At 40.6% G+C, this 18,246-nt stretch overlaps 1 long non-coding RNA gene across 1 annotated transcript in view; it reads right to left on the bottom strand.

Annotated features, from left to right (window-relative positions):
* LOC123327569 overlaps positions 1-3,848 on the bottom strand; it is a 56,603-nt gene extending 52,755 nt beyond the window's left edge. The window contains exons 1-2 of the long non-coding RNA XR_006550444.2: positions 3,791-3,848; positions 3,636-3,694 (exon numbers count right to left, since the gene is read on the bottom strand). This is a non-coding gene — a long non-coding RNA (uncharacterized LOC123327569). The remainder of the gene's footprint in view (positions 1-3,635; positions 3,695-3,790) is intronic.
* Positions 3,849-18,246: the final 14,398 nt, after the last annotated feature.

Here is an 18,246-nt window from a genome sequence, read left to right as displayed (position 1 = left end):
GTTCCTTTAAAAAAATTTTCTGTTACCAAAAACAAAGTCAATTCACTAAACAGGTTCATTTTTTACTGAACTCAGATTTGAGTAGATTTTTAGCCTCAAATGCCAGCTTCACCACTTAATAGAATGTGACTTTGGTTAAAGCATTATTTAAATTCTTCTATAAAATTAAGATTCAGCCATTCATCCGTCCAATAAAAATGTACTGTGTGCCTACTATTATAGGCACTTGGGATATAGCAATGAGCAACATATCCAAATCCTCACCCTCAAAGAGCCAATATTCTGATGAAGAGGAGGAAAAAAAATGCTTGCTCTACCTACCTCCCAGAATTTCTGTGACTCTCAAAAGAGATCATGGTAAGAACTTGCTACTCAAAATACATTTTATGGACCAGCAATATTAGTACCACCTGCAAATTTGTTAGAATGGCAAATTCAGGCCCCAGCCTGGACCTACTAGGAATCAATATCCTCATTTTAACAAAATCTTCAAGTAATTTATATGCACATTAAAGTCTGAGAAGCACTGCTATAGTAATAGCCTACATTATTACTGTAGTAATATGTAAAAACTACATATTACCACAGTAATAATGTAGGCTATTATTATTAGTTATGCCTACCAGGAAATTGCCATAGCTCTGCTTTGTCGATGCATTCCTATTCCAGCAAATAAGGAATAGGAGGGTGAGAAAGCACACATTTACTCCCGTCTTAAAAGCTTCTCAACTGACAGGTTGTGTTGTTTTGGAGTGTTCTCTTTCTCTTTGGTCTTTAAGCCAGATTCAGTTCTCCAGGTCAATAGACCACTGCATCAAAATCTCTTTTGATGAAAATGGTATTGATAAACTTCATTAATCGGTTTATCAACTGATTCAACACCATTTACTGGTCATTCAACACTGAGTCCAGGAAGAGGGCTTTGATAAAGTTATAAAATGCTGCACAACAAAGACTTCAAATTTGTGGAGTTTTATTGGCATGTTGGTGTGTCCCAGGTTCATTCTGTGTCTTTCATCTCCTGACTGGGAGAGCTAGCAAAACTTTTCCTGCAGGCTGTTTGGTGGATCTCTTACTAGACTCATTCCAACACTGGTTTTGTGGAAATGAGAACCCAGGAAGCAGCTCATCGTCTGGTTGGAGAAGATGTTGTTCTGGGAATAAGGACTAATCAGGCTTTAAATGACTGTCTTGTTAGAGGAAAAAAAATATTGAATACTTTGTCAAGTAGTTCCTATACTAATGTTACTCAAAATTTAGTGTGCATACAAATCACCCAGGAATCATATTATACAGTTGGGATTCACTAGGTCTGGGGTAAAGCTGAAAATTCATCATTTCTAATATGCTCCCAGTTGATGCTGATGCTATGGGCTCCCAGACCACACTGTAACAAGATCCTATGCTGCAAAAACTCAAAAGAAATCAAACAGTAATTTTGAACAACTAGTCTCCTCCAACATACACAACAGGATCTTCTGATAAAAGCCAGTGCCCAGCAAACCAAAGTAAGTCAGTTGACTTATTGGTTCTTTATGAATTTAGAAGTTAAAAGCTTCATATTATAATGATAAATACATTAATACCCATTTATATAAAACCTGGCATAAGTATATAAAAATGTTAAAAATTTTTCTTGTTCCTACTTTCTAAATTTTCTAGAATAAATGTAGTTTAATTTTATAATATGAAAACAATAAATGTTAGTTTTTAAAATGTATGTTTTTCAGACTCACAGACTTAGACAACAAACCTATCATTAATAGGGGAAAGGTATGGGGAGGGATAAATTGGAAGTTTGGGATTGACATGTACACACCACTATATTTAAAATAGATAACCAAAAAGGGCCTACTGTCTATAGCACTGGGAAACCTGCTCAGTACTCTGTAATAACCTAAATGGGAAAAGAATTTTCAAAAGAATAGATACACGTATATGTATCATATAACTGAATCACTCTGCTGTACATTGAAAACTGATACAACATTGTTAATCAACTGTATTCCAATAAGAATAAAAGTTAAAAATAAAATAAAATGTATGTTTTAAAAAATTATCCTAATCTCGTGCTAAACACTGAATAGTGGGTAAAAGGTTTTTTACTTTTCCATAAATATATAATATTTATGGAGTGTAACACATGTTAACGTTCAATCTGCTTCTTTTCTCCATCATCTCACCATAGGGGCATCTCTGAGGGCTGCAAAATGCCAAGTTGTAATGGACTTCAAATGTATCCAACATTATTGTCAACATTATTGTTTCTAAGATAAAGAATTCTTTTGGGGGGTTTTCCATCTTAATGGTGAAAATGCATGTGATTTCATTAATAATAAATAACTACTACTTTATCAGAGGCTTTATGATGTAAAAGTCTTCCTTAGAAAACTCTGGACTTCCCAGAAGCAAATCATGAATGGTTACTTTGATAAATTCATGATTATCTTAAAACAATTCAAAGAAAAAACTGGTTCATTCTCAAACTCTTAGGACAAAAAGTTGTTAAATAGAGATTGCTGTTGATGATTTGATCCTACAAGCAAGTAGAAAAAAGCCACAAGAGTGACAAGGCAATCTGATCAGAATTTGATCTTTCATCCACTTCCTTACAGTGCCTTTAACAAGGCTTAATATTTCTTGAGCACTTATTACATACCAGGGACTGTATTAAATACATTAATATGAATTATCTCACTTAATACTCACAACAAACTATCTTTCCTGTTTTTTTAAATGAGGAAACACTAGAAAGGAGAAGCAGCTTGCTTGCAAATGTAAATAGCAGATAAGGCAGAAAGTGGCTGATTCCAGGCAGTGTAGGTCTCAGTGACACTGCAGAAATCAGTGAGCCTATCAAAGATACAATATGTACTAAATATCTTAGATTTGTTTTCTGACTTCCTAGGCTCCTGTGTGTTTGTGTGTGTCCTCAGTCACTCAGTTGTGACCAACTCTTTGTGACCCCATAGACTGTAGCCCCCAGGCTCCTCTATCCATGGGATGTCCCAGGCAAGAATACTAGAGCAGGTTGCCATTTCCTACTCAGGGAACCCTCCTGACCCAGGGATTGAACCCACATCTCTTTGTTTCCTGCATTGGCAGGTGGATCCTTTACCACTGAGCCACCTGGAAAGCCCTGCTAGGCTCCTACTTAATCCCCAATTTACTCATTAACTGTTTTCATGATGCTCATTCACTTATTGTTTTAGAGCCACTAATTAACTAGTTTCAGAGAAAAACTCACCTGTTTTCTTAAATTGGCTCTGTATATGGATTCTTACAAGCTTCTTATATTAGTATAAAAATTGAACAGATATGTTTATAGAAAAATTGGTGTTTCTATCTCCTAGCATCATCTTTATTTTATATGTAATCTGCTTTTTATCTTATTTTGTCTAAATTTTTCTCATTTGTATTACCTTTAAAGTTGTAAGTTCCTATCAGGCAGGGGCCATGTCTTTTAATTTGCAAACAACAGAGCTTCAGAATGAAAGACTTAAAGAAAAAAAAAAAAAAAGCTAGAAATGGTTGCTTCTGGGTTAATGGGATTATCAGTAATTTCCTACACTTCAAATTTTCCACAAAGTGTTTACAATTCGGGAAAATTATTACTTTTAGGTACTTTAACTTACCTTGTCTAGGATAATATATGTTGATTTTTGCAAAAAATTTCTTCAGCACTGAAAAATATCTGGAACAATAATAAATAGAAATAGAATTCTTACATTAAATCTGAGGCAAGTGCTGAATGTGTTACATACAGGCCTAGTGAGAGGAAAGCCTTTACCTTGCTTCATTCCGTACTCCAAGGCCAAATTTGCCTGTTACTCCAGGTATCTCTTGACTTCCTACGTTTGCATTCCAGTCCCCTGTAATGAAAAGGACATCTTTTGGGGGTGTTAGTTCTAGAAGGTCTTGTAGGCTTCATAGAACCATTCAACGTCAGCTTCTTCAGCATTACTGGTCAGGGCATAGACTTGGATTACTGTGATATTGAATGGTTTGTCTTGGAAACAAACAGAGATCATTCTGTCGTTTTTGAAATTGCATCCAAGTACTGCATTTCAGACTCTTTTGTTGACCATGATGGCTACTCCATTTCTTATAAGGGATTCTTGCCCACAATAGTAGATATAATGGTCATCTAAGTTAAATTCACCCATTCCAGTCCATTTTAGTTTGCTGATTCCTAAAATGTTGATGTTCACTTTTGCCATCTCCTGTTTGACGACTTCCAATTTGCCTTGATTCATGGCCCTAACATTACAGGTTCCTATGCAATATTGCTCTTTACAGCACCAGACTTTACTTCCATCACCAGTCACATCCACAATGGGTGTTGTTTTTGCTTTGCCTCCGTCTTTTCATTCTTTCTGGCGTTATTTCTCCACTGATCTCCAGTAGCATACTGGGCACCTACAGACCTGGGGAGTTCATCTTTCAAAGTCCTACCTTTTTGCCTTTTCATACTGTTCATAGGGTTCTCAAGGCAAGAATACTGAAGTGGCTTGCCATTCCCTTCTCTGCCATTCCCCTTTCTAGCCATAGCAAACACCCTCTTCCAACAACACAAGAGAAGACTCTACACATGGACATCACCAGATGGTTAATACCAAAATCAGATTGATCATATTCTTTGCAACCAAAGATGGAGAAGCTCTATACAGTCAGCAAAAACAAGACCAAGAACTGACTGTAGCTCAGATCATGAACTCCTTATTACCAAATTCAGACTTAAATTGAAGAAAATAGGAAAACCACTAGATCATTCAGGTACAACCTAAATCAAATCATGATTATACAGTGGAAGTGAGAAATAGATTAAAGGGATTAGATCTTACCGAGTGCCTGAAGAACTATGGATGGAGGTTTGCGACATGATGGACATCAGTTTGAGTAAACTCCAGGAGTTGGTGATGGACAGGGAGGCCTGGCGTGCTGCAGTTCATGGGGTCACAAAGAGTAGGAGATGACTGAGTGACTGAACTGAACTGAGAGGACAGCCACTGCAACAGGGAGGAAGGAGAAAACTTGGAGGCAAAACCTTTTCATGACCTCACCATTGGTCCCCTCAATCCAAATGGCCCTGATTCACAAACATGCAAGGTGCTTTCCATAGGTTCACAGAATAAAATCTCACTGTGTTCCACATGAGTGGGGTGGTTTGTGAAGTAAAAACATGACTTACCACCTGCCTCAGTGTGTGGAGACATTCATAGCCCTGTGACAGAGCACAGGGGAGTGCGGCCCTTAGCACACAGACATCGCTGAGCTTCATTCCCACACTACGACCAGGCAATGCCCCCAGCTCTCCCTGCTGCTGGTGCCACAATGGGCCCTGTCTGTAAGCAACCAGCTGTCAATGAACCACTGTTACTGGCCCTGTTCAGCCATTGGTCAGCACCACAGTGGGTCCCACCCACAAGCAACCAGCTTGTCAGTGAGCTGCCCTTAGTGGTCCTGCTCAGCCATTGGTCAGCACCACAGTGGTTCCCACCCAGGAGCAATCAGCTATTAGTGAGCAACTGTTTGTGGTCCTGCTCAGCCATTGGTCGGCAAGGCAGGGCCCCGCCCACAAGCAACCAACTGTCAATCGGGGGCAGTTAGTGACGGATTCAGGCAACAGTGTGTGGTGTAGTGGTCCTCAGGTAGAGAGTGAGGTAAGAGGCAGATCCCAGCCCTCTCCCTCGCTTTAGGCCAGTGGATAAACTGGGGGACTCAGGGAATAGGCTTGGGGCTCTGTCCTGTGGGACTCCAGAACCCCTTCCATGGCCATCCACTGGCCTTGGCCTAGGCCTTCAGGCAGCGGTGAACCTCTCCCCAACCCGTCTCTGTGACCTAAGAGCAGTGGCCATCTGCCTGGGTCAAGTCTACTGTACCTGGTTCCACCAGCCGCACCCCCTTGCCCCTGTTTGGGCAGTCTGAGGAGCCTGAGGGCCAGCTGGGTTGGATGCCTGGCTCCCTCAGTGATGACACCTGGGCAGAGTCTGGAGACATGGTCCTGAGGAAGCTGCCAACTGAGATCTACCTCCTTTTAGCCAGAACCAAGACCTTGGAGGGTAAAAGCTTTGCCTTGGGACCTTGCCCTTTCTTGTCAGAACAAAGAATAGCATTCATTTGGTAGAGAATTAAAAGAACATCATTACCTGACCATGACCTGATCTCAAGAACAAAGAATCTGACACCAAGAAGTCTGCAACACCTAACCACACCCCTCCCTCACCTTTCCTAGAAAAGGGTTTTGCTGAAAGCTTTCAGGGAGTTTTGGGTTTTTAAGGCATGAGGCACCCATCTCCTTGCATGGCCATCAATAAACCTCTGTTCCAAAGTCTGATGTTTCGGTATTGTTTGGCCTCATTGTGCATCAAGGCACATGGACTTGAATTTTTGGTAACAACCATTTATAATTTGAGATACTTTTTCTAGGCAGTGCGATGCTTCTGAAATTTTGTGATTTTTTTAAAAAAATATTTTTTGGAGGGGAGGAGAGGGTGAGATGTATGGAAATTTTGTGATTCTTTTAAGCACAGATACTGATACAAACAGTGCTGAAGTTAGTTCCAGCTAAACCTTTTTCCTTCAATCTCATTAAAAAATGAGAAACTAGAAAGACTTAGGTTTTCTTAACAGGGACTTATTTCTCTGGCATTGCTGATATTTTGAAATAAATAGAAACCATTGCTGTCAGCTTCTTGATGCTCTGGTTACTGCTGTGCCTTCTGACATCATCACTTGTGGGCTGGTGATATCACAGTGCATTGTTTGAGTTGTATTCATCACCCAAGTGCGGATAAGAAAACAGACCATTGAAAGAATGACAGAGAAAATGTTGGAGCCTGCTCCTAGGCACGAGTCAGAGAGGAAATTGCTACTATCCTCAAAGTCCACTGAGGGAATACATAGTGTGTGCTCGAAGCACCAGGGGAGAATGCCACTGTCCTTGTCAAAGCAACCCTGAAATGAAGATCAGAATGGCTGCTCCAAGAGATTGGGCCAGACCACAAAGCAGAAATTCAGGTGACTGGTAGAGGGGAATGGGGGGCTGGGGCATACTTTGAGATGGGGTTCCCTTACATGAACCATGAACTTCCAGATGTTCAAGCTGGATTCAGAAAAGGCAGAGAAACCAGAGATCAAATTGCCAACATCTGCTGGATCATCAAAAAAGCAAAAGAGTTCCAAAAAAACATCTAATTCTGCTTTGTTAACTATGCCAAGGCCTTTGACTGTGTGGATCACAACAAACTGCGGAAAATTCTTCAAGAGATGGGAATACCTGACCACCTGGCCTGCCTCCTGAGAAATCTGTATGCAGGTCAGGAAGCAACAGTTAGAACTGGACACAGAGCAACAGGCTGATTCCAAGTCAGGAAAGGAATATGTTAAGGCTGTATATTGTCACCCTGCTTATTTAACTTATATGTAGAGTACATCATGAGAGACGCTGGGCTGGATGAAGCACAAGCTGGAATCAAGATTACCGGGAAAAATATCAATAACCTTAGATATGCAGATGACACCACACTTAGAGCAGGAAGTGAAGAACTAAAGAGCCTCTTGATGAAAGTTAAAGAGGAGAGTGAAAAAGCTGGCTTAAAACTCAACCTTCAGAAAACTAAGATCATGGCATCTGGTCCTATTACTTCATGGCAAATAGATGGGGAAACAATGGAAACAGTGACAGAATTTATTTTGGGGGGGGCTCCAAAATTACTGCAGATGGTGACTGCAGCCATGAAATTAAAAGACACTAGCCCCTTGGAAGAAAAGTTATGACCTACCTAGACAGCATATTAAAAAGCAGAGACATTACTTTGCCAAAAGTTTTCCTCTGGGCCAGAATCCTAATGAGATAACTCAGTGACCCCTTGAAGGGCAACCATTAAAACCTTGATGCCATGATTTGTAGATTGATGGACTGTGTTCAAATCCCACTGACAGCAATTTGAGGTTGTTACTTAACTCTCTCAGCCTCAGCTTCTCTACTGTGAAATAAATAATGGTACCTAAGTCATAGAAATGCTGTACAGATTAAATAAGGAGATGCTTGTAAAGTACTGCATATACAAAGTACAGAGTGCCTGGCACAATATAGGCCTACAAAAAATGACAGCTATTACTAATTGTGTGTGTTTGTGTACATATACAATTGTGTGTGTGTATACATAGATATGGGCTTTCCAGGTGGCTCACTGGGCAAAGAATCCACCTGCAATGCAGAAGAAGCAGGTTCGATCTCTGGGTCAGGACAATCCCTGGAGGTGGGCATGGCAACCCAGTACAGTATTCTTGCCTGGAGAATCCCATGGACTGAGGAGACTGGAGGGCTACAATCCACAGGGTCACAAAGAGTCAGATATGACTGAAGCAACTGAGCATGCTTTCATGCATGCATACATATATGCATATAAGGTAGCCCAAATGTATGTATATGGCAAAGAAAAATGAGAAGCATTCTGGCTTTGATTCAGAATTTATTACAACACCTACTGTCTTACTTGGGTTTCTCTTATCTTGGACGTGGGGTATCTCCTTATGGCTGCTCCAGCAAAGCGCAGCCGCTGCTCCAGATAATCACGATGGTGTGATCACTGACCTAGAGCCAGACATCCTGGCATGTGAAGTCAAGTGGGCCTTAGAAAGCATCACTACGAACAAAGCTAGTGGAGGTGATGGAATTCCAGTTGCACTATCTCAAATCCTGAAAGATGATGCTGTGAAAGTGCTGCACTCAATATGTCAGCAAATTTGGAAAATTCAGCAGTGGCCACAGGACTGGAAAAGGTCAGTTTTCATTCCAATCACAAAGAAAGGCAATGCTAAAGAATATTCAAACTATCGTACAATTGCACTCATCTCACACGCTAGTAAAGTAATGCTCAAAATTCTGCAAGCCAGGCTTCAGCAGTACATGAATCGTGAACTTCCAGATGTTCAAGCTGGCTTTAGAAAAGGCAGAGGGATCAGAGATCAAATTGCCAACATCTGCTGGATCATCAAAAAAGCGAGAGAGTTCCAGAAAAACATCTATTTCTGCTTTATTGACTATGACAAAGCCTTTGACTGTGTGGATCACAATAAACTGTGAAAAATTCTGAAAGAGATGGGAATACCAGACCACCTGACCTGCCTCTTGAGAAACCTATATGCAGGTCAGGAAGCAACAGTTAGAACTGGACATGGAACGACAGACTAGTTCCAAATAGGAAAAGGAGTACGTCAAGGTTGTATATTGTCACCCTGCTTATTTAACTTATATGTAGAGTACATCATGAGAAGCCTTGGGCTGGAAGAAGCACAAGCTGGAATCAAGATTGCCAGGAGAAATATCAATAACCTCAGATATGCAGATCACACCACCCTTATGGCAGAAAGTGAAGAGGAACTAAAAAGCCTCTTGATGAAAGTGAAAGTAGAGAGTGAAAAAGTTGGCTTAAAGTTCAACATTCAGAAAACTAAGATGATGGTATCTGGTCCCATCACTTCATGCCAGATAGATGGGGAAACAGTGGAAACAGTGTCAGACTTTATTTTGGGGGGCTCCAGAATCACTGCAGATGGTGACTACAGCCATGATATTAAAAGACGCTTACTCCTTGGAAGGAAAGTTATGACCAACCTAAATAGCATATTCAAAAGCAGAGATATTACTTTACCAACTAAGGTCCGTCTAGTCAAGGCTATGGTTTTTCCAGTGGTCATGTGTGTATGTGAGAGTTGGACTGTGAAGAAAGCTGAGTGCTGAAGAATTGGTTTGAATTGTGGTGTTGGAGAAGACTGTTGAGAGTCCCTTGGACTGCAAGGAGATCCAACCAGTCCATTCTGAAGGAGATCAGCCCTGGGATTTCTTTGGAAGGAATGATGCTGAAGCTGAAACTCCAGTACTTTGGCCACCTCATGCGAAGAGTTGACTCATTGGAAAAGACTCTGATGCTGGGAGGGATTGGGGGCAAGAGGAGAAGGGGACGACAGAGGATGAGATGGCTGGATGGCCTCACCGACTCAATGGACATGAGTTTGAGTGAACTCTGGGAGTTGGTGATGGACTGGGAGACCTGGTGTGCTGTGATTCATGGGGTCGCAAAGAGTCAGACACGACTGAGGGACTGAACTGAGCTGAATAGCACATGAAATGTTTTATGTGTAAAACCCCTAGTAATGAGCCCAAATAACAGTGTACTGTGATAAAGTTATCCTGTCCTCTTGGTCAATGGCTATTCAGACTCAGTTCAGATAAAATACTGTTCAAGTTTCTACATATCAGAGAAAAATTGCAGAGAATAGAGTTTACTGGCAAGGAAGAATATTTTATTCACTATTGCAATAGGGGTCAAGTCTCTTGCACTAGAGGAGAGAGACAACTTAACTTCCTTAGAAACAAAAAGCAAGGGGGTTTTTAAGTGCTGGGGTGTGCTACTGGAAAAGTACTAAAGGATGTAGGAGGGAGGTTGGTCATTGTGATTAAGCTGTGTTTGCTAATTGACACTTCTGTTTATCAAGTTTAGGCGATTCCTACACTCCCAAGGAAATTAGGAGATCTGGGTGCCATCTTTCTTGCTGATTACATCAATATTTCAAAGGATGGCTCACAGGTCCTTGACAAAGGTGGTCCTGGACTGTAAAACAGTCAAGAGGCTAGGAAGACATTTACATCTCAAATAGGCAAAGAATTTACGATTGCAAGTTTTCTAAAGTAAATGCTCTATAAGGTGACGGTGACCTTATAGTCAGGAAGAAAGAAATCTGTCTGAAGTTTAATCAGGCTGAGGGCAACGTTAAGGACATTTTGGTCATGTTCCAAGTTCAGTAAGTTTGTTCTGAATGCATGAGTGAAAGGGAAGCCACCTAAGGCATCTTTTCTCTGGTGCCACCAGGTACCACCTGCCCAAAACTCGTTCTTAACTCCCATGTGTAATAAACTCTCTTATTTGGCTGGACATTCCTACCATTTGTGTCATTCCCCTGTGTCAGACAACAAAGGTGGGTGCACAGATAGTAGAAGGCCACTATTGCAATGCTGGTGTGATTTGCGAGCAGCAATGCAGGACCTACCTGCATATCTATCGCCCCTGCTGTCAGGGCAAGGCGTTCAGCAAAATTTTGAAGTAAACAAAGGCTCTCCAACCTTTCCTCTCTTCCCTGGCCCGCCTTGCTCTTTCAGATACCCTGTGCGCTCAGAATCTCTCCTCTCCTTTTCTTCCCCCAATAAAGCACTTGCTCTTGAATATCATTCTAAAATGCAAAACAACAAAACCTAGCAAAAAGCTTCAAGGAATCCAGAAGGTGTGCATGTTAAATAAATGTTAAACTAAGTGGAGTTCCTTGTTCTGACCAACAGTGGGTCAGAATTTTAGGGGAACTTCCCCTGGATGCTGAAGTTGCCCTCTTACCAGCAAGTGGCTGCCACACTGTTGCTACTGCTAAGTCGCTTCAGTCGTGTCCTACTCTCTGTGACCCCATAGATGGCAGCCCACTAGGCTCCTCAGTCCCTGGGATTCTCCAGGCAAGAACACTGGAGTGGGTTGCCATTTCCTTCTCCAATGCATGAAAGTGAAAAGAGAAAGTGAAGTTTTTCAGTCGTGCCCGACTCTTAGCGACCCCATGGACTGCAGCCTACCAGGCTTCTCTGGCCATGGGATTTTCCAGACAAGACTACTGGAGTGAGTTGCCATTGCCTTCTCAAAGGCAGCAACAGGGACCCAGCCTGCCAACGACCAGACTCATGTAGCTCTTGAGTGCCAGACTACTAAAGAAGGTGCCTAGAGATGGAGGAAGATGGAGATTCTGGAGCTCCTTTTAGAAGGATGTCAGAAGAATAAGTCTAACCAAAGCAGGTGATGAACCCCTCAGCTGAGTTCTAGGTCTGAAAAAAGAAAAATACAGGCCTGAAAACAGGATCCTGCTATTCAACTTTATCCCTCAGGCATCATTTCAAGACTTTTCTCTGGTGAGAGCTACTTAATGAGAGGGAGTTTGCCATCTCAATGGTATCTACATACTGCCTTCAACAATGCCAGTTTTAAAAGGCAGGAAAAGACTTATCTTGTAGATAATATTCATATTACATTGTTATGTTGATGATGATGCCACAGGCCTGATTGTGAGGGATCTTAGGCAAAGCTAGAGTAGAAAAGTGCCCAAGTTATAGCTGCTAGGTCAGCACCATGAAACAGAGGAACTCAGTAAATTTCCAGAAAGGAAGATATACTCATCCTATTCTTAAGGACTAAAGAGAGCAGATGGATTGTATTTTTTCCAGGGACAGACTTCCCCAAGGATGCTGGTTTTGGTACTTGTATTGGTCAACTCCAGAAAGCATCTGAATGTATTCCTATTTGCTGTTATCTCTACCCATTACTGAAAATACATGTAGGATCTGGATGTGGAGGGTTCCCAACCCTGGTGATATCTTCTAGGATACTTCTTGTGAGAAATTCATCAGTAAGTCAAATATATAAAGAAGATTTCAGTGATCTCTCTTGACTCCCGTCAGCATCCTTGAAAGTGACCAGCTATATTTATTACATAACACTGAGAACTAGGAATAGCAGTTCTGCTTCCTGGGGAAAGTCAGCTTCCAAAAACTGCAATAGAGCTCTTGGTATAGGGTAATTCAGTACTAAACTGACCCTGCAGAGTAGGGTTTTTTTCTTAAAAGGGAACAACACGTAAAGATAGTTTGTGTTTATGCCTCTTTCACTTCCTCTCACAGGAGGGAAGCAGATGTCCAGTGTGGGGGGGTGGGGGAGGAACCGGGGAGATGAAGGAAACAAAACAAAATCTTGGTTTAACTTATTCTTTAAAACAACGGCCAGATGCTCATTCTCTCATGTAAATACTTAAAACTCCAACACAGAAGACTCTCTTCATCTTTGTTCAGACATTATTTCTTTATGCCCTACCTACTTCACCTTTTCTTGAAAGGCATAAATGTAATAAAAACAGAGTCAGCAATTAACAAAAACCATCTTTTCAACAAATGGTGCTGGGAAATTAGATATCCACAAGGAAAAGGATGAATTTGGACCCTTCATACCAAACAACAAAAATTAACTCAAAATGAATCACAAACCTAACATCTCTTACTATATGTAAGAACTAAAACTATACAACTTTTAAGAAGAAAATATAGTAGAAAATCTCCCTGACCTTAGGTTAGGCAAATATTTTTAGATATGATATCAAAAACACTATAAAGAAAAAAATTGATAAATTGGACTTCTGCAAAATTTTAGAGTTTTGCACTTCAAAAAGACATTTAAGAAAAAAGGCAAACCACAAACTGGGAGAAAATGTTTGCAAGTCACATATCTGATAAAAGACTCACATCCAGAATGTATAAAGAACTGCTACAATTCAATGATAATAATTGAATTAAATAACTGAATTAAAATATAAACAAAAGATTAGAATAAACATTTCACCAAAAAAAGGTATATGAAAGCCAATAAGTATATGAAAAAATACTTAACATCATGTGTCACTAGGGAAATCCACTAAATCCAAATTAAAGCTACAATGAGACACCACTTCACAGTCACATCCACTGAAATGACTGTAATCCAAAAAGCATACAATAACAAGTGTTGGTGAGAACATGGAGAAACTAAAACCCTCATATGTTGTTGGTGGAATTGCTAAATGGACCATTACTTTGGAGAACAGTCAGGTAGTTTCTAAACATAAATTACCCATAAGACTCATCTATTCTACTCCTATGTATCTACCAAAGAGAAATAAAAATATACATCTATACAAAGACTAGTAAGTGAATGTTCATAGTAACATTATTCATAATAACCAAAACCTGGAAACAAGTGCCCATCAACTATAAATAAAAAGTGGTATATCCATACAATGTAATATTATTCAGCAATAAAAAGGAATGAAGTACCGATTTATGCTACAATGTGAATGAACTTGGAAAACATTATGCTCAATGAAAGAAGCCAGTCGCAAAAACCACACATTGTATGACTCCGTTTACATGAAATATCCAGAGTAGACAGGTCTAGAGAGGCAGAAAGTAGGTTAGTGGTTGCCTAGGGTTGAGGGAAGGGACCTTTGGCAGATGATGAAAATATTCTAAAATTAGGTTGCGATGATAGTTGCACAACTCTATAAACTTACTAAAAATCATGAAATTGTACAGTTTAAATGGCTTGTTTTTATAGTAAAGTATACCTAAGTGAATCTGTTTAAAAAGAATAAACATAAGAAAGGCCATGTGAGCACACAGGGAAAAGCTGGCCATTAGAAGCCAAGGAGAGAAGTCTCAGAAGAAATCAACCCTGCAAGCACCTTAAAAAGAGAGAGAAAATACGCAAAACAAAGCAAGGTCAGCAAATATTGAGATCAAAAAATATTAGATTAAAAAAATAATTGAGTTTAAAATGAATCTCCCTGACAGTCAAGCCAAAAGCAAAGAAATTCACAAAATTGCGTAATTTTACTTTTGTTGTGTAGTGCAGGGAACTCTGCCCGATGTTATGTGGCAGCCTGGAGGAAGGGGGGTTTGGGGGAGAATGGATACACCTATATGTATGGCAGAGTCCCTTTGCTGTCCACCTGAAACTACCACATCGGTTGTACTCCAATAGAAAATTAAAAGTTTAATTCAAAAAAAAGAAAAACTGCTTTTGGAAAAGTCTTTTTTTCTTTTTCTGGCTCTGAAAATAATTTACTATGAATAGCCTTATATATATAATAACAGGATAGTGCTTGCTGTGGTTTTAATTTAAAAAAGGAAAAGATAAAAGAATCTGAGATGGTCTATATATGCTATATGTTATAGAGGGGCTCAATAAAAGTTAAAGGAACGTTGTTGTGTCTTAGTTTGGACTCTGAATTTTCCGTGTGAAGGCAGAACACTATACCACAGAGCCAGGTTTGGGGTGCTGCAGCTTAATACCAAAAAGTCGCTCAGAGAAGTTGCAGGGATGAATGTTTAGTATCTCTCTTTGGCTATACATCTCACATAACCATTTTTCTCATCAGGGCTTTCACAAGGTTTCTATAGAAGACAATCCAAAATGGAGTTTACTGATGAGTTGACTGAGAGGACTCTTGTGCTTAGACCCCAGATGTAGAGACAGTGAGGAAAGCAGAAGATCTGCTTCACGCTCTTGTCTGTTAATAAGGCCTTAACACAGAGTGGACTGAGAATGTCTACAGGTAAATAAGACTTTTCTCAAAAAAACACCTCTGGATCTGCCCTTAAGACACTAAAGAGTACAGCAAAGGCCTAAATTTCTATCCCTATAGCTCTTAAGATTGGCCTGAAATATTTTTAAGAGAGAAGCTAACAACCAACCACATCTGCCACTTATGAACTTCAGTGTGGCTCCTGTGGCATCATTACTGTGGAGCAGATTTAAATCTCCTATGTTCCAGTGGGTTGTGGTGGTCCCAAAATACATACCCCAGGGCCCCTGGAACATTCCTAGACTTAGCCCTTCACTAGACCTCACAGGAACACATTTTAAACATGGCATACTTGACACTGAGTTGTTCCTCCTAGCGAAGAGCATAGGACAATGCCATCAGCACAGAAAATAACAGATACCTTCCTCTTTGCTATATCAAGAGACATAGTACCTGGTTTATCTAAATCCTGACCCTATTATCATAAATTAAAATTTAAAACTGGATACAGCCACATCAAATGCTACCTAAACTTGGAATTTACCTTGAGGAGCTCATTGTGTTTCACAACAGGGACTGTGACAAAGTCACTGGAAAAAAGTCAAAGAACCTGGACTTAAATAAACCCACAATGTCACTCTAGATACACACTGCAAAAAAATCTTTAAATGTTCTTGATCTCAACCACAAAAAACCAGATTAAATAACGGCCAGAGGACTTGACTAGACATTTCTCCAAAGAAGATATACAAGTGACCAATCATTAGAGAAATGCAAGTCAAAACCATGATGAGCTACTACCTCACATCCATTAGGTAGACTACTATCAAAAAAATAAAATAGCAAGTGTTTATATGGATGTGGAAAAACTGAAATCTTTGTGCACTATTGGTGGGAATGTATCAGTAAAATGGTACAGTTTCTTTGGAAGGCAGTATGACAGGTCCTCGAAAAATTAAAAATGAGATTACTCTATGATCCAGAAATTCCACTTATGGGTATGTATCCAAAAGAATTGAAACCAGGGACCCAAATAGATACTTGTACACACATGTATATAGCGGCATTATTCACAATTAGCCAAAAGGTGGAAGCAGGCAACTGCCCATGAATAGACAATTGGATAGACAAAATGTAATATATGCATATAGTATTATTTAGCCTTAAAAAGGAAAGGAATTCTGACAAATGCTACAACATGGATGAACCTTGAGGACATTATGCTAAGTGAGATAAGCCACTCACAAAAGACACATATTATATGATTCCACTAGTAAGAGGTACTTAGAGAAGACATCTTTGTAGAAACGGAAAGTAGAATGGTGGCTGCCTGGATCTGGGGACAGGGAGAACAAGGAGTTGTTTTTAATGGTTATATAGTTTAACTTTTGCGAGATGAAAAAGTTCTGCAGATTGGTTGCACAACAATTTGAATACATTTAACACTACTGAGGGCTTCCCTGAAGGCTCAGCAGGTAAAGAATCGCCTGCAAAGCAGGAGACTCTGGAGTTTGAGCCCTGGGTCAGGAAGATCCCCTGGAGGAGGAATTCTTGCCTGGAGAACCCCATGGACAGAGAAGCCTAGCAGGTTACAATAGATAGGATCGCAAAAGAGTTGGACACAAGTAAGTGACTGAGAACAACTCTACTGAACAATACACTTAAAACAGTTAAAATAACCACTTAAATGGCTAAAATTTTATGTCACATGTATTTTATCACAATTTTAAAATTCATGTAATGTTCTCAATTTCTCCATTAAGTGAATCATCATGCCAACAACCAATCATGGAGCTGAATCCAAAGGTTGTATGATTCAAGCAGGATTTAAATCAACTGAACCAGACCTGTGGTTTCGTTAAGAAAACTATTATCAAGTTGTCCTTTGGAAGCTGTTGTTGTTGTTGCTGTTGCTTAGTTACTAAGATAAGTCTGACTCTTTCCAACTCCATGGACTGTATCAAACCAGACTCCTCTATCCATGGGATTTCCCAGGCAAGAATACTGGAGTGGCTTGCCATTTCCTTCTCTAGGAGATTTTCCTGATCCAGGGATCAAACCCACATCTCCTGCATTGGCAGGCAGATTCTCTACTGCTGAGCCACCAGGGAAGCCCCCTTGGGAGCTGTTGTATGTTATATTTTGAGCCCTCCTTTCAGGGCCTTTGCCACCTCTTTCCAAGGCTTAAACTTTGAGAGTAAAGACAGAAACAATAAGATGAAGATGAAAGATCACTGCCCCAGAAACCTGGCTTCTCATAATGGCTTTGTTTCTTCTTGCCATGTAATTTGGGCCTCTGTTTTACAGAAGGCTAGACATATAGTGCACAGTGAAGGTCGCTCAGTCCTGTCTGACTCTTTGAGACCCCATGGACTTACAGTCCATGGAATTCTCCAGGCCACTATACTGGAGTGGGTAGCCTTTCCCTTCTCCAGGGGATTGTCCTAACCCAGGGATTGAACCCAGGTCTCCCACATTGCAGGCGGATTCTTTACCAGCTGAGCCACAAGGGAAGGCCAAGAATAATGGAATGGGTAGCCTATCCTTTCTCTAGTGGATCTTCCCAACGCAGGAATCGAACTGGGGTCTCCTGCATTGCAGGCAGATTCTTTACCAGCTGAGCTGTGAGTGAAGACCAAGAGTATATAGCCCCTTCCAACACACTATATCAACCAGCTAGCGTTATGGAAGGACAGTGGAATAAAGAACAGGGAAAAGACAGAATGGTTTTGCAGGAGGCAGGGGGAATGAGTGAAGTGGAGGCAAGGGTGTTGAGACACAGAGAGGGCCACACAGAGAGGACAAAGTATCCCGCATACTGCTCTAACTCAGCACCATTCAGACACAGTGCACGCACACGCGCACACACACACACACACACACACACATCCATGTGTCAGGGAGAAGGTGAGGGGAGTGAGAAATGAAATATGCCCAACTGTGGCTGTCACTCAACCTCAATAGTTCCAGAAGTCTCCAAGGGGAATGGCTTACTAAGAAACCTTGCCCCCAACCTCACCTCCACATCACAGTGAATTAAGAGACTGGCATATAAACATCTCACATTGCCACCCATGGCCATGCCTGAAACTTGTTCTG

The sequence above is a fragment of the Bubalus bubalis genome, chromosome 1 (genome assembly GCF_019923935.1).
Source record: "Bubalus bubalis isolate 160015118507 breed Murrah chromosome 1, NDDB_SH_1, whole genome shotgun sequence".
In the NCBI taxonomy this organism is placed as follows: domain Eukaryota; kingdom Metazoa; phylum Chordata; class Mammalia; order Artiodactyla; family Bovidae; genus Bubalus; species Bubalus bubalis.
The sequence above is the reverse complement of the archived record's forward strand: the minus strand, read 5'-3'. Positions and strand labels throughout refer to the sequence as shown.